Raw genomic sequence first — 13,088 nt, 5'->3', positions numbered from 1 at the left:
GAGAAAACTCATGAATTTGTCCATAAAGTAGCTTGTGGCAACTTGTCTTATTTCTGGGACCAGACACCTAAGCTCAAAACACAGCTGCTGACTCAAGTACTCTGCACATAGTCTTGGGCTCAGTTTGGGCACTTACAGGCTTACAAAAATATATATAGGACACAGCCATGCATTTTTCAAGTTTCATTTCAGAGTGCTGGTCAATGACCCATCAGAGACCTGGTGTCAGAGCCATGATATGCTGGGGACCCCTGTGTCTCATGCAGACGCCCAGAGATGTGGATGTCAGCTGTGTGGCCTCATTACTGTATTTTCACAGATAAGCCAGATGTATTGCCTATAGCTGTCCAGCGGTCTGGAGGCTGAATTATGGATTGCCTTCACCAACAATCACTTCCTTAATTTTCTCAGTGTTGATAGTTCTGACATTTGTGGTGATGCCACAAGGAATGCAGCTATTATGGCATAAATGTGACCAAAAACCACTCTGAGATATACCACGGATCCATGAATTTGCCTGTCTGACTGCATTCTTCTTGGAGGGGTCCACTGTCTGTGCTCCCACCAGTGCCTCGTCCAGTGCACCATGGAGGATGCTAGCCTACGTGGCAATGGCAGTTCCTGTTATTGTTGCACATCCCTCTGTGACTGCATTTCTCCAGGATAAAGTCATAATTCAGCTTAGCCACACTGCCAGTGCTGTAGGTATCCTGACAGAACTTTCCAGGAGCACAGGAAGTACTAGTTCTCACATGACCAATCTTGATTGTTCCTGTGCTATGATGTGAATCCAGCCCCAAACACCACAACCCTGAGATCTCAGATGGATGGAATCCAACATGCTCTTGCAGCTGAGGGAGATGTGTGACATTACTACACTGCAGCCTTCCACATGGCACGTCTGTGTGGGAACGGGGCTCAGTGTTGAATTCCCCAGGGTCTTCTGCAGTGTCCATATTGGCTGCTTTTTTGATTTATGATATAGCAGATATCTTCCCCTTTCACAGCATTTTTGCCAACGATTTCTTGGCAATGCATAGTGTGGCCAGTGCAATTTTCACGATAGCAGCAGCCCTCTTCAATACATAGGGTTCCATCTTGCTTATAGAAATCAACAGGGAACGCCAAGGACACCCCACGTCAGGACTCTGGAAGATCACATATATTTTGGATTGGTCTGCAGAGTGTCCCAGCATCGGAATAGGTGCAGTATGTACAGCATCTGCCTGTATTATATTTGTTTCCGGGGGTTAAGATGCAATCACTTGTACAGCAGAGATTGCTGTAGCACCACTTGAAGGAGCCACAGTCCTATTGCTTGCCTGGATCTGCTATGTAGTTTCCACGATGATAGTGGGTCAGGCTTTTATTTAAATGTACCACTTCGGTGTTGAACATGCACTTGCCTAATCCGCCATTCATATGTGCTGCGTATGAAGGAAGGAACAGTTACTGAAAGCTTCAGTTATACCAGGGAATCAGGTCCTAATGCAGTTGGGCCTTTTTTGGCAAGCACATTCATCAGTGTCAAGCCACAAATCAGTATTTCTTGCAATCTGATGTGTTGCTATGACAGACAAGAGTAAATAATGTCTGCCTAAATAACCCATCATGATGTAGCTTTGTGGATAGCATATGGAATATACAACTGGGCTGAAATTAACTTCATGGGATCCATCTCAAATCGCAATTAAGTTGAATGTGGTTTAAGAATTTGAAAATACTTTGATTCATAATATCGAAAAAAAGGACTCTGATGCAATACATAATTGCCCAAGTTAGCTGGATCTCTCTTACTATAAGTTATCATGAAACCAATATAGTAACTTATATAAATTCCATGAAACACTAAGTCAATTAAGCTAACTAGCTTTATCAGGAATTGGGCACATTTTGCACGTTGTTGACCATACTATATATTGTTTTGGAACTGAGAACAAGTCCTTTCAAAATTCCGTGATGGGATGAATACAACTTACTAGAGATCCTGGGGGGCTGCACTGAAAATTGCTTGAGAGAACAGGGGGTCCCTATCCTCCTTATATTCCAGGTTATAAGTAGGTCCCATTGCATTGGTGTCTGCCACTATCTGAGAAACAACGTGTTCAAACCGTTGGGAATTGCTGAGGGTCTGATTTCATAGGCAAGGTCATCCAAATTCATGATACCTTCAAGGCCCCCATAGCATGTGTCCATGGTGAACATGGAAAGAGGAATCTCCTCCAGGTAGCTGAGGTAGTAACAGTCTGTAGGGATGAAGGGGTAGTCCATCTGCAAGGCTCCCTGATCATCCTGAGTCATCATCAGCAGGTTTCTGGGCCAAAACAGTTTCTTGCTCCTCAGGTAGATAACGTGCCTTTGCCTCTAAAACGCAGGCTATAGGACAGGCAACCAGGCATCTGAATGCCCTCGTCATGGAGCAGCTCCTTCTTGGGAATTACCACCTCAGAAGAGACGTAGCACCATGAGGGACGACCTTGAGAACCCTGGACAGAAGCCAGCACTGCCCAGAGTGCAAAAAGCAAGAGGGACACCCTCAGGGTGACCTGGCCCTTTGCCAGCCTCATGCCCCTGCTCAGGGACATCTGCCAGTGAGAATGGATAAATGGAGGATCCTCAGCAAGGCCAGGTCTAGACCATCTGACAAAACGTAGGGCTGTGCCGGGAAACCAGCACCCTACTCCTGGGGTCCACCTGTGGGGTTAGGTAACAGTCACAGTGTGTGACCTTGGGTGACACTGCATATCAGTTCAGCTGGGGTAGATATGGGAGAGGCAGGTGGGCCAGTTCAAGAGTGCTCACATGGACATCCATAGGGACTTGGACCCAGAGACATGGCTCTATTCAACACATTTCATCTTTCCTCCAGCTACTTGGATATGGGATATGCAATTATAACACCCTGAACTTCTCCACCAATTCCATGTCCTGTGGTACTTCTGGGTCACTTTCTAAGGATGACTACTTTTCCTCATTATGGAGACCACTGCTTCCTACTTCTTTGGGATGTGGAGGTAGACATTGTCAATTTTACTTTTATAGGTGTTTCAAAAAATTGATTTGTAATTTTACATGTTTTATTCTGGATGGCTATTAGTTTGCAAGCCATTCGATCCTTTTGGTTTTTGCTCTGAAGCTTTGTCTCAGCTTACTGAGGAACACATTTCCCAGTATTCCATGTGATGATTGGTGAACTACAAGGTTGTATAATGTTTTTTTCTTATGCCAGCTGGTGATAACAGAAACTACTGCTGACCATGTGTGAACCCCAAGGGTTTTTCTTTCTAATCCCTTATTGTGGTTCTTTACTACCTCTGGCAGTCTCGTCCCATGCATGTGTGGTTCCCTCCTCAGCTGGAGATACAGGGGAGTTGAGGTAACTTTGGCAGCTTGAACCATGGAGTCTGCTGATGATCAAAAGATGGTAACAACCATGGCACTCCTTGTTTAAGTACCCTCTACTCCTTTAAAGACCCCTGTATTAGGCAGAAACCTCAGAGTTGGCTTTTGGAGAAGAGTGCATTTTTCTAGGTGGCTGTCCTCCTGAACAAAGCTCAAATTCCTTTCCCACCAAAACTAAAACTTTGAACATTGCCTTTTCCATTAATAGGCAGCTGAATTTGGGTTTTGATACCAATAAAACAGAGTGCAATGCTAGTTGCCAGGGGCTTGCAGGGAGGGACAATGAGGAGTAGATCTCAAGAGGTATGATTTTCTGTTGTGCAAGATGATTAAGTTCTTGAGGGCTTCTCCACAACATTACACCTGTAATTAACAACACTGTAGTGCACGATTAAATTTTTGTGAAGAGGGTGGGTCTCATGTTCTGTGAGATATTACCACAATACACAAGTGGAAGACACGATTTTTTCTTCTCACATGGCAGTATGCTGAACTGCATTGACACACTGTCTACTGATAATGTGAAAATAATTTATAAAAAGCATTTACAGGGACACCTGGCTGGCTTAGTCTGTTAAGCTTCTGACTTCAGCTCAGGTCATGATCTCATGGTTGGTGGGCTTGAGGCCCATGTTGGGCTCTGTGCTGACAGCTTACAGCCTGGGGCCTGCTTCTGATTCTGAGTCTCCCTCTCCCCCTTCCCCTCCCCTGCTCATGCTCTCTCTCTCTCTCTCTCTCTCTCCCTCTCTCTCTCTCAAAAATAATAAAAATGTTAAAAAATTAAAAAGTCTTAACATGTTTTGAGTACTAAACCTAAGGATATGTCATTTACAAATATCTTCTCCCTTCTGTGGGTTGCTTTTTAGTTTTGTGCATTGTTTCCTTCACTGTGCAGAAGCTTGTTATTTTGAGGTAGCCCCAAAAGTTCGTTTTATGCATATATGTATTATATATTTAATTTTGTTGTATTATTTTCTAATTTAAGTTCAAGCTTGTTAACATACACTATAGTATTGGTTTCAGGGGCAGAATTTAGTGATTCATTAGGTACACATAACACCCAGTTCTCATCTCAACAAGTGCCTTCCTTAATGCCCATCTCCCATTTACCCCACTCCCCCACCCACAGTTTGTTCTATGTATTTAAGAGTCTCTTCTGGTGTCCTCCCTCTCTGTTTTTATCTTATTTCCCTTCCCCTATGTTCATGTATTGTGTTTCTTAGATTCCACATATGAGTGAAATCATATGATATTTAACTTTTTCTGACTGACCTATTTTACCTATCTTAATACACTCTAGTTCCATCCACACTGTTGCAAGTGGCAATATTTCATTCTTTTTGATGGCTGAGTAATATTTCATTGTATATATCTTTATCCATTTATCTGTTGATGGATATTTGGGCTCTTTCATCTACTGTTGATAGCACTGCTATAAACATTGCGGTGCATGTGCCCCTTTGAATCAGCATTTTGATATCCTTCGGATAAATACCTAGTAATGCAATTGCTCCATCATAGAATAGTTCTATTTTTAATTTTTTTGAGGAATCTCCACACTGTTTTCCTGAGTGCCTGCAACAGTTTGCATTCCCACCAACAGTGCAAAATGTTTCCCCTTTCTCCACATCCTCACCAACATCTTTTCTTTCTTGTGTTGTTAATTTTAGCCATTTTGACAGGTGTGAGGTGATATTTCAGTGTGGTTTTGATTTGTATCTACCTGATGATGAGCAATATTGAGCTTCTTTTTATGTGTCTGTAGGATATCTGGATATCTTCTTTGGAAAACTGTTCATGTCTTCTGCCCATTTCTTTAGTGGATTGTTTTTTTAGGTGTTGACTTTGAAAAGTTCTTTATAGAATTTGGATACTAACCCTTTATGAGATATGTCATTTTCAGATATCTTCTCCCCTTTCATTGGTTCCCTTTTAGTTTGGTTGATTGTTTCCTTTATTGTGCAGATGCTGTTCATCTTGACAAGAACCCAATAGTTCAAGTTTTCTTTTGTTTTTCCCTTGCCTTTGGAGACACAAGTAGGAAGAAGCTTCTGTGGCCAAGGTCAAAGAGTTTGCTGCTGGTTTTCTTCTGTAGGATTTGATGGTTTCCTGTATCACTTTAGGCCTTTCATCCATTTTGAATTTACATTTGTGTATGGTATAAGAAAGTGATCCTTTATTAAGGAAGGAAAAAATGTTTCTGCATGTCATGTCCAGTTTTCCCAACACCGTTTGTCGAAGGGACTGTGTTTTTTTTTTTCCCATTGGATATTCTTTCTTGTTTTGTCAAAGATGAGTTGATCATATGGTTGTGGGTCCATTTCAGGGTTTTCTAATATGTTCCATTGATCTATGTGTCTGTTTTTGTGTCAGTGATAACTATAGCTTTGTAATATTGCTTGAAATCCAGGTTTGTAATACCTCTAGTTTTGAGGGTCTGTTGTTATTGTTTTGTTTGTTTGTTTTTGTATTTGGGGTCTTTTGTGGTTCCATGATAATAATAGAGTTATTTGTTCTAGCTCTGTAAAGAATGCTGGTATTATTTTGATAGGGATTTCATTGAATTTGTAGGTTGATTTGGGGTGGTAAAGACATTTTAACAATTTTTGTTCTTCCAATATATAAGCATGGAATATTTTTCCATTTCTTTGTGTCTTCTTCAATTTATTTCATCAGTGTTCTATAGTTTTCACAGTTAAGATCTTTTACCACTTTAGTTAGGTTTATTCCTAGGTATCTTATGGTTTTTGGTGTAATTGTAAATGGGATCATTTCCTTGATTTCTCTTTCTCATGTATACAAATGCAACAAATTTCTGTATGTTGACTTTGTGTCCTGTGACTTTACTGAATTAATGTATCATTTCAAGCAGCTTTTTGTCGGTGGAGTCTTTCATATTTTTTTTCTATATATAGACCATAAAATTTGATTCCAAATCCATCTACTCTAATTAAAAAATGGGCTAGAAAACTCATTGGAGGATTCACACAACAATCTGCACAACCTGAACCACAGAATTCACCAGGTATGTGGAGCCAAGAGGAGAATTTGGGGAGTGAGAAGCCACAGAGGTAGGGAACCGGTTTTGTGGGTGGAGAGAGGATGGAGACTGGGGAGGGGGTTAGAATATGGGAAAAGCACCCCTGCCCAAAAGCAGATGGAGAGAAAGTGGAAAATTGGAAACAGCTGCAGGGACTAAACTAAAAAGGGAGAAAGGAGAAAGGAGAGGGTTTAAATTCTATTAAGACTGTAAACAAGGGGAGTGCAAAGGCTGCAACTCTGCAGCTTGATACCTGACGGTGCTCTGGTGGGAAGGGCGAATCCCCAGGAACAGAGTGGGGTCCAGGTTCTCGGGCCACATGGGGAGGCCACTGCTTTAAGGGCATTAGGTAGAGACTGTTGAAGCCGCCTGGTCCCAGCAGACGCCAGAAGGCAGCCACATTCGCTGGTGCTGGGGCAAAGTCATTAAGGGTGAATCCTGGTGCCAGATGTATGTTGTGATTTTCCATAATCCCTAAACACTGCTGCTACACTGTCTCGCAAACATTTTCTGGGGCGGCTGACACCTGGCTGTAGTCTCAGGGCACTGGCAACAACAGGCTCCAACGGGCATTCCAGGGTGCAGCTGACATTTGGCCATTGCTTGTTGGGTCATTGCTCAGTGAGACCCTTCCACAGAGGAGTAGAAAGGGTCATAGCTGCAGTCCTTCAGAAGTAAGGGGCTGGGGAAAACAGTTGCATCTGAGACAAAACTCAGGAGAGATGTATTGCCTGGGGCCTGGTCATGGAGAGTGAAAAAGCGGGAAGTAGATGAGAGCTGATGACAGAGGACAGTTGCGTGATTGCTGATCTGGGAAAACAGACGGGGTAGCTGGGTGGCGCCATTTTCACCGCTCCCACGCATGTGCATAGGCACCTAAAAGCTCTGCAACAATCCACCCCAGTAGGCTAGCAGCGCCATCTAGTGGAGAGCCGAGCTGTTACACTGAGGCCCGCCCAACTGGGCCAGCTTTGCTCTTCAAGAACACATGTGTCACCTCCGACTTAGTTTAAGGACTATAAAGAGCTACACAGATGACTTCTAGGGGAAAACGAAGCAATTTCAGTCCTACTTCAATCTGTTAGCAGGTTCATCTATTCAAGTTTCTTTGTTCTTTTTCTTCTTTCTTTTCCTCTTTTTCACTTATTTTTCTTGAATACAGGAGAAAATTCATTTTTATTTTCAATTTTTATTAAAACTTTCTTTAATTTTTATCACTGTATTTTTAAATTTTGTATAATTTTTTTCAAATTCTACTTTACTTCCATCATGTTAGTTTAGTCTACTTCAATGTATTCACCTTTTCAAATTTTCAAACAATTTCCTTTATTTTTCTTTCTTTTTCATTTTTTTCACTTTTTCATTTATTTTCTTTTTCTTAAATGCATAAAGAGAAAAACTTCATTTTTATTTTCAATTTCTATTAAAAATATTCCTATTTGGGGAGAGAGGGGAAGATGGCGGCATAGGAGGACGCTGGGCTCACCTTATCCTGCTGATCGCTTAGATTCCACCCGCATCTACCTAAATTCCCCAGAAAACTTCCAAAAGACTAGAAGAATGGACTCTCTGGAGCCAACCACAAACAGGAGGCCTACAGAAGAGGGTAGGAAGGGTAGAGAGGAGATGCATGCTATCCAGAAGGTCGAGAGGGAACCAGGGAGGTGGAGGGGCAGACTGCCCAGCAAGGCACAGCCCCTGAAGTCTGGCTTGCAAAAGTGGAGGGGCGAGACTCTCTGAGTTCTGACAGCCAGCAGGGCTTAACATCGGGAATGCTAAAAGTCAACAGCTCTGCTCTCTGAAAGCAGGGAGAGCGAGAGTACACCTGGAGGAGGAGATGTTGAGCCCCAGAAGACAGAGCTCAGCTCTGTGGGGAACAAAGGCGGTGGCCAGCGCCATCTCCCTCTCCCAACCCCCAGCCAAAATCCCAAAGGGAAACACTTCCCATCACTGAACTTGCTTGCATCGCACAAACACCCAACACTGTGCTTCTGTGGATCCATCCCTCTGACGGGCCTGCCTCCCTCCTGGTGCTGCCAGGCCCTTCCTGCAGGGGACCATCGATGGCAAAGCGAGCTAATCCTTCCCCTCCTACCCCTGTACACCTTGTGGATCCACCCCAGATAATACACCAGATCCCATCAAAGCAGCACCACAAGCCTGGCAGTGTGCAAGTAGCCCAGCAGGGGACACACCACTCCACAGTGAGTCCTACCTCTGGGAGAGGGGAAGATAAGGTACACACCAGTCTGATTGTGGCACCAGTGGTGGGCTGCGGACAGACATTTGGTCTGACTGTGGTTCTGCCCACCAGCACAAGTTACTCCAGACAGCACAGGGAAGTGCACTGCAGTTTGGCGCCACCCCAGGGACTACCCAAAATGATGAAACAGAAGAACTCTCCTCAAAAGAAACTCCAGGAAGTAGCGACAGCTAACAAATTGATCAAAAATGATTTAAGCAATATAACAGAACAAGAATTTAGAATAATAGTCAAAAAATTAACCACTGGGCTTGAAAAAAGTATAGAGGACATCAGAGTATCTATTGCTACAGAGATAAAGGGACTAAGAAATAGTCAGGAGGAGCTAAAAATTGCTATTAAATGAGGTTTAAAATAGAATGGAGGCGACCCAGCTCGGATTGAAGAGGCAGAAGAGAGAATGGGTGAATTATAAGATAAAATTATGGAAAAAGAGGAAGCTGAGAAAAAGAGAGATAAAAAAAAAATCCAGGAGTATGAGGGGAGAATTAGAGAACTAAGTGATGCAATCAAACGGAACAATATCTGTGTAATAGGAATTCAGGAAGAGGAAGATAAAGAGAAAGGTGCTGAAGGTGTACTTGAAGAAATCATAGTTCAGAACTTCCCTGATCTGGGGAAGGAAAAAGGCATTGAAATCCAACAGGCACAGAGAACTCCCTTCAGACGTAACTTGAATCGATCTTCTGCATGACATATCATAGTGAAATTGGCAAAATTCAAGGATAAAGAGAAAATTCTGAAAGCATCCAGGGATAAATGGCCTTAACATACAAAGGTAGACACATAAGGGTAGTAGCAGACCTATCTACTGAAACTTGGCAGGCCAGAAAGGAATGGCAGGAAATCTTCAATATGATGAAAGGAAAAAAAAAATATGCAGCCGAGAATCCTTTATCCAGCAAGTCTGTCATTCAGAATAGAAGGAGACATAAAGGTCTTCCCAAACAAACAAAAACTGAAGGAATTCATCACCACTGAACCAGCCCTACAAGTCATCCTAAGGGAGACTCTGTGAGTGAAATTTTGCAAGGACCACAAAGTACCAGAGACATGACTACAATCATGAAACCTACAGATATCACAATGACTAAAACCATATCTTTCAACAATAACACTGAATATAAAAAGACTAAATTCTCCAATGAAAAGATATAGGGTGTCATAATGGATAAACAACAGACCCATCTATTTTCTGTCTACAAGAGACTCATTTTAGACCTGTGGACACTTTCAGATTGAAAGTGAGGGGATGGAGAACTATTTACCATGCCACTGGAAGTCAAAAGAAAGCTGGAGTAGCCATACGTATATTAGACAAACTAGACTTTAAATTAAAGGTTGTAACAACAGGTGAATAAGGGCATTATGTAATAATTACAGGATCTATCCATCAGGAAGAGCTAACAATGAAAAATGTCTATGCACCGAATATGGAAGTCCCAAAATATATAAAACAATTAATCATAATCATAAGCAACTTTATTGATAAGAATGTGGTAATTGCAGGGACCTTTAATACCCCACTTACAACAATGGATAGATCATCTAGACACAGGATCAATAAGCAAACAACGACCCTGAATGATACATTGGATCAGATGGACTTGACAGATATATTTAAAACTCTGCATCCCAAAGCAACAGAATATACTATCTTCTTGAGTGCACATGGAACATTCTCCAAGATAGATCACATATTGGGTCACAATACATCCCTAAATAAATACAAAAGAATTGAGATCATACCATGCACACTTTCAGACCACAATGCTATGAAACTTGAAATCAACCATAGGAAAAAGGCTGGAAAACTCTAAAACCATGGAGCATAAAGAACACCCTACTAAACAATCAGTGGGTCAACCAGGCAATTAGAGAAGAAATTTAAAATATATGTCAATAAATGAAAATGAAAACACAACAATCCAAACCCTTTGGGATGCAGCAAAGGCAGTCCTCAGAGGAAATGCATTGCAATCCAGGCTTATCTCAAGAAACAAGAAAAAAATCCCCAATACAAAATCTAACAGCACATCTAAAGTAAATAAAATCAGAACTCAAAGACACCCCAAACCCAGAAGAAGAAGAGAAATAGTAAAGATCAGAGCAGAAATAAACAATATGGAATCTTAAAAAACTGTAGAGCAGATCAATGAAACCAACAGTTGGATTTTTGACAAAAATAAATAAAATTGATAAATCTCTAGCCAGACTTCTCAAAAAGAAAAGAGAGATGACCCAAACAGATAAAATCATGAATGAAAATGGAATTACTACAACCAATCCCTCAGAAATACAGGCAATTATCAGGGAATACTATAAAAAATTATATGCCAACAAATTGGACAACCCAGAAGAAATGGACAAATTCATAAGCACCCTCACAGGTCCAAAACTCACACGGGAAGAAATAGAAAATTTGAATAGACCCATAACCAGTGAAGAAATTGAACCAGTTGTCAAAAATACCCCAACAAATAAGAGTCCTGGACCAGGTGGCTTCCCTGGGGAATTCTACCAGACAGTTAAAGCAGACAATATCTATCCTTCTCAAGCTGTTCCAAAAACTAGAAAGGGAAGGAGAACTTCCAGATTCATTCTATGAAGCCAGCATTACTTTAATCCCCAAAGCAGACAGATACCCAGCAGAAAAAAAAAGAAAAAAAAAAAGGCAACTAAAGGCCAATATCCCTAATGAATATGCAAAAATTCTCAACAAGATAGTAGCAAATCAAATTCAACAGCATATGAAAATAATTATTCACCATTATCCAGTGGGATTCATTCCTGGGCTGCAGGGATGGTTGAACATTCACAAATCCATCAAAATGATACATCACATTAATAAAAGAAATGATAAGAACCATATGATGCTGTCAATCGATGCAGAAAAAAACATTTGACAAAATTCAGCATCCTTTCTTAATAAAAACCCTCAAGAAATTCAGGACAGAAGGAATATACTTAAACATTATGAAAGCCACTTATGAAAAACCAACAGCTAATATCATTGTAAATGGGGAAAAACAGAGCTTTACCCCTAATATTAGGAACATGATAGGGATGTCCACTCTCACCGCTGTTGTTTAACATAGTGTTGGAAGTTCTAGCATCAGCAATCAGACAACAAAAGGAAATCAAAGGCATCAAAATTGACAAAGATGAAGTCAAGCTTTCACTTTTTTTCAGATGACATAATACTACACATGGACAACCCGATAGACTCCACCAAAAGTCTGCTAGAATTGATACATGATTTCAGCAAAGTCAGAGGATACAAAATTAATGTACAGAAGTCAGCTGAATCTTTATACACTAATAATTAAGAAACAGAAAGACAAGTAAAGAAACTGATCCCATTCACAATTGCACCAAGAATCATAAAATACCTAGGAATAAACCTATCAAAAGATGTAAAAGATCTATATGCTGAAAACTATAGAAAGTTGAAAAAGATAAAAATAAATGGAAACACATTCTGTGCTCATAGATTGGAAGAATAAATATTGTTAAAATGTCAATAATACCCAAAGCTATCTACACATTCAATGCAATCCCAATCAAATTTGCACCAGCATTCTTCTCCAAGCTAGAACAATCATTCCTGAAATTTGTATAGAATCACAAAAGACCCCGAATAACCAAAGTAATATTGAAGAAGAAAACCAAAGCTGAACACGTCACAATCCCAGACTTTAGCCTCTACTACAAAGCTGTAATCATCAAGACAGCATGGTACTGGCACAAAAACAGACACATAGACCAATGGAATAGAATACAGACTCCAATACTGGACCCACAAATGTATGGCCAACTAATCTTTGACAAAGCAGGAAAGAATATCCGATGGAAAAAGGACAGTCTCTTTAATAAGTGGTGGTGGGAGAACAGGACGGAAACATGTAGAAGAAGGAAACTAGACCACTTTCTTACACCATTCACAAAGATACACTCATAATGGATGAAGGACCAGAATGTGAGACAGGAAACCATCAAAACCCTAGAGGAGAAAGAAAGAAAAAAACCTCTCTGACCTCAGCCGCAGCAATTTCTTACTTGACACATCTCCAAAAGCAAGAGAATTAAAAGCAAAAATGAACTATTGGGACCTCATGAAGATAAAAAGCTTCTGGGAGAGGTTCAAGGAAGATGGCAACGTAGGAAGATGCTGGGCTCACCACGTGTCCTGCTGATCACTCAGATTCCACCTACACCTGCCTAACTAACCCAGAAAACCACCAGAAGACTAGCAGAATGGAGTCTCCGGAGCCAAGCGCAGACGAGAGGCCCACAGAAGAGGGTAGGAAGGGCGGAGAGGCGGTGCAGGCTGCACGGACTGGCAGGAGGGAGCCGGGGTGGAGAGGCAGCCTGCGGGCCAAG

General features: G+C 41.3%; 1 pseudogene; it reads right to left on the bottom strand.

Annotated features, from left to right (window-relative positions):
* Positions 1-367: 367 nt before the first annotated feature.
* On the bottom strand, positions 368-2,585 carry LOC128772903 (disintegrin and metalloproteinase domain-containing protein 21-like; annotated as a pseudogene).
* Between the last annotated feature and the right edge of the window lie 10,503 nt (positions 2,586-13,088).

The sequence above is a fragment of the Panthera pardus genome, unplaced genomic scaffold, assembly GCF_024362965.1.
Source record: "Panthera pardus isolate Hobbes unplaced genomic scaffold, ASM2436296v1 HiC_scaffold_24, whole genome shotgun sequence".
Classification (NCBI taxonomy): domain Eukaryota; kingdom Metazoa; phylum Chordata; class Mammalia; order Carnivora; family Felidae; genus Panthera; species Panthera pardus.
The sequence above is the reverse complement of the archived record's forward strand: the minus strand, read 5'-3'. Positions and strand labels throughout refer to the sequence as shown.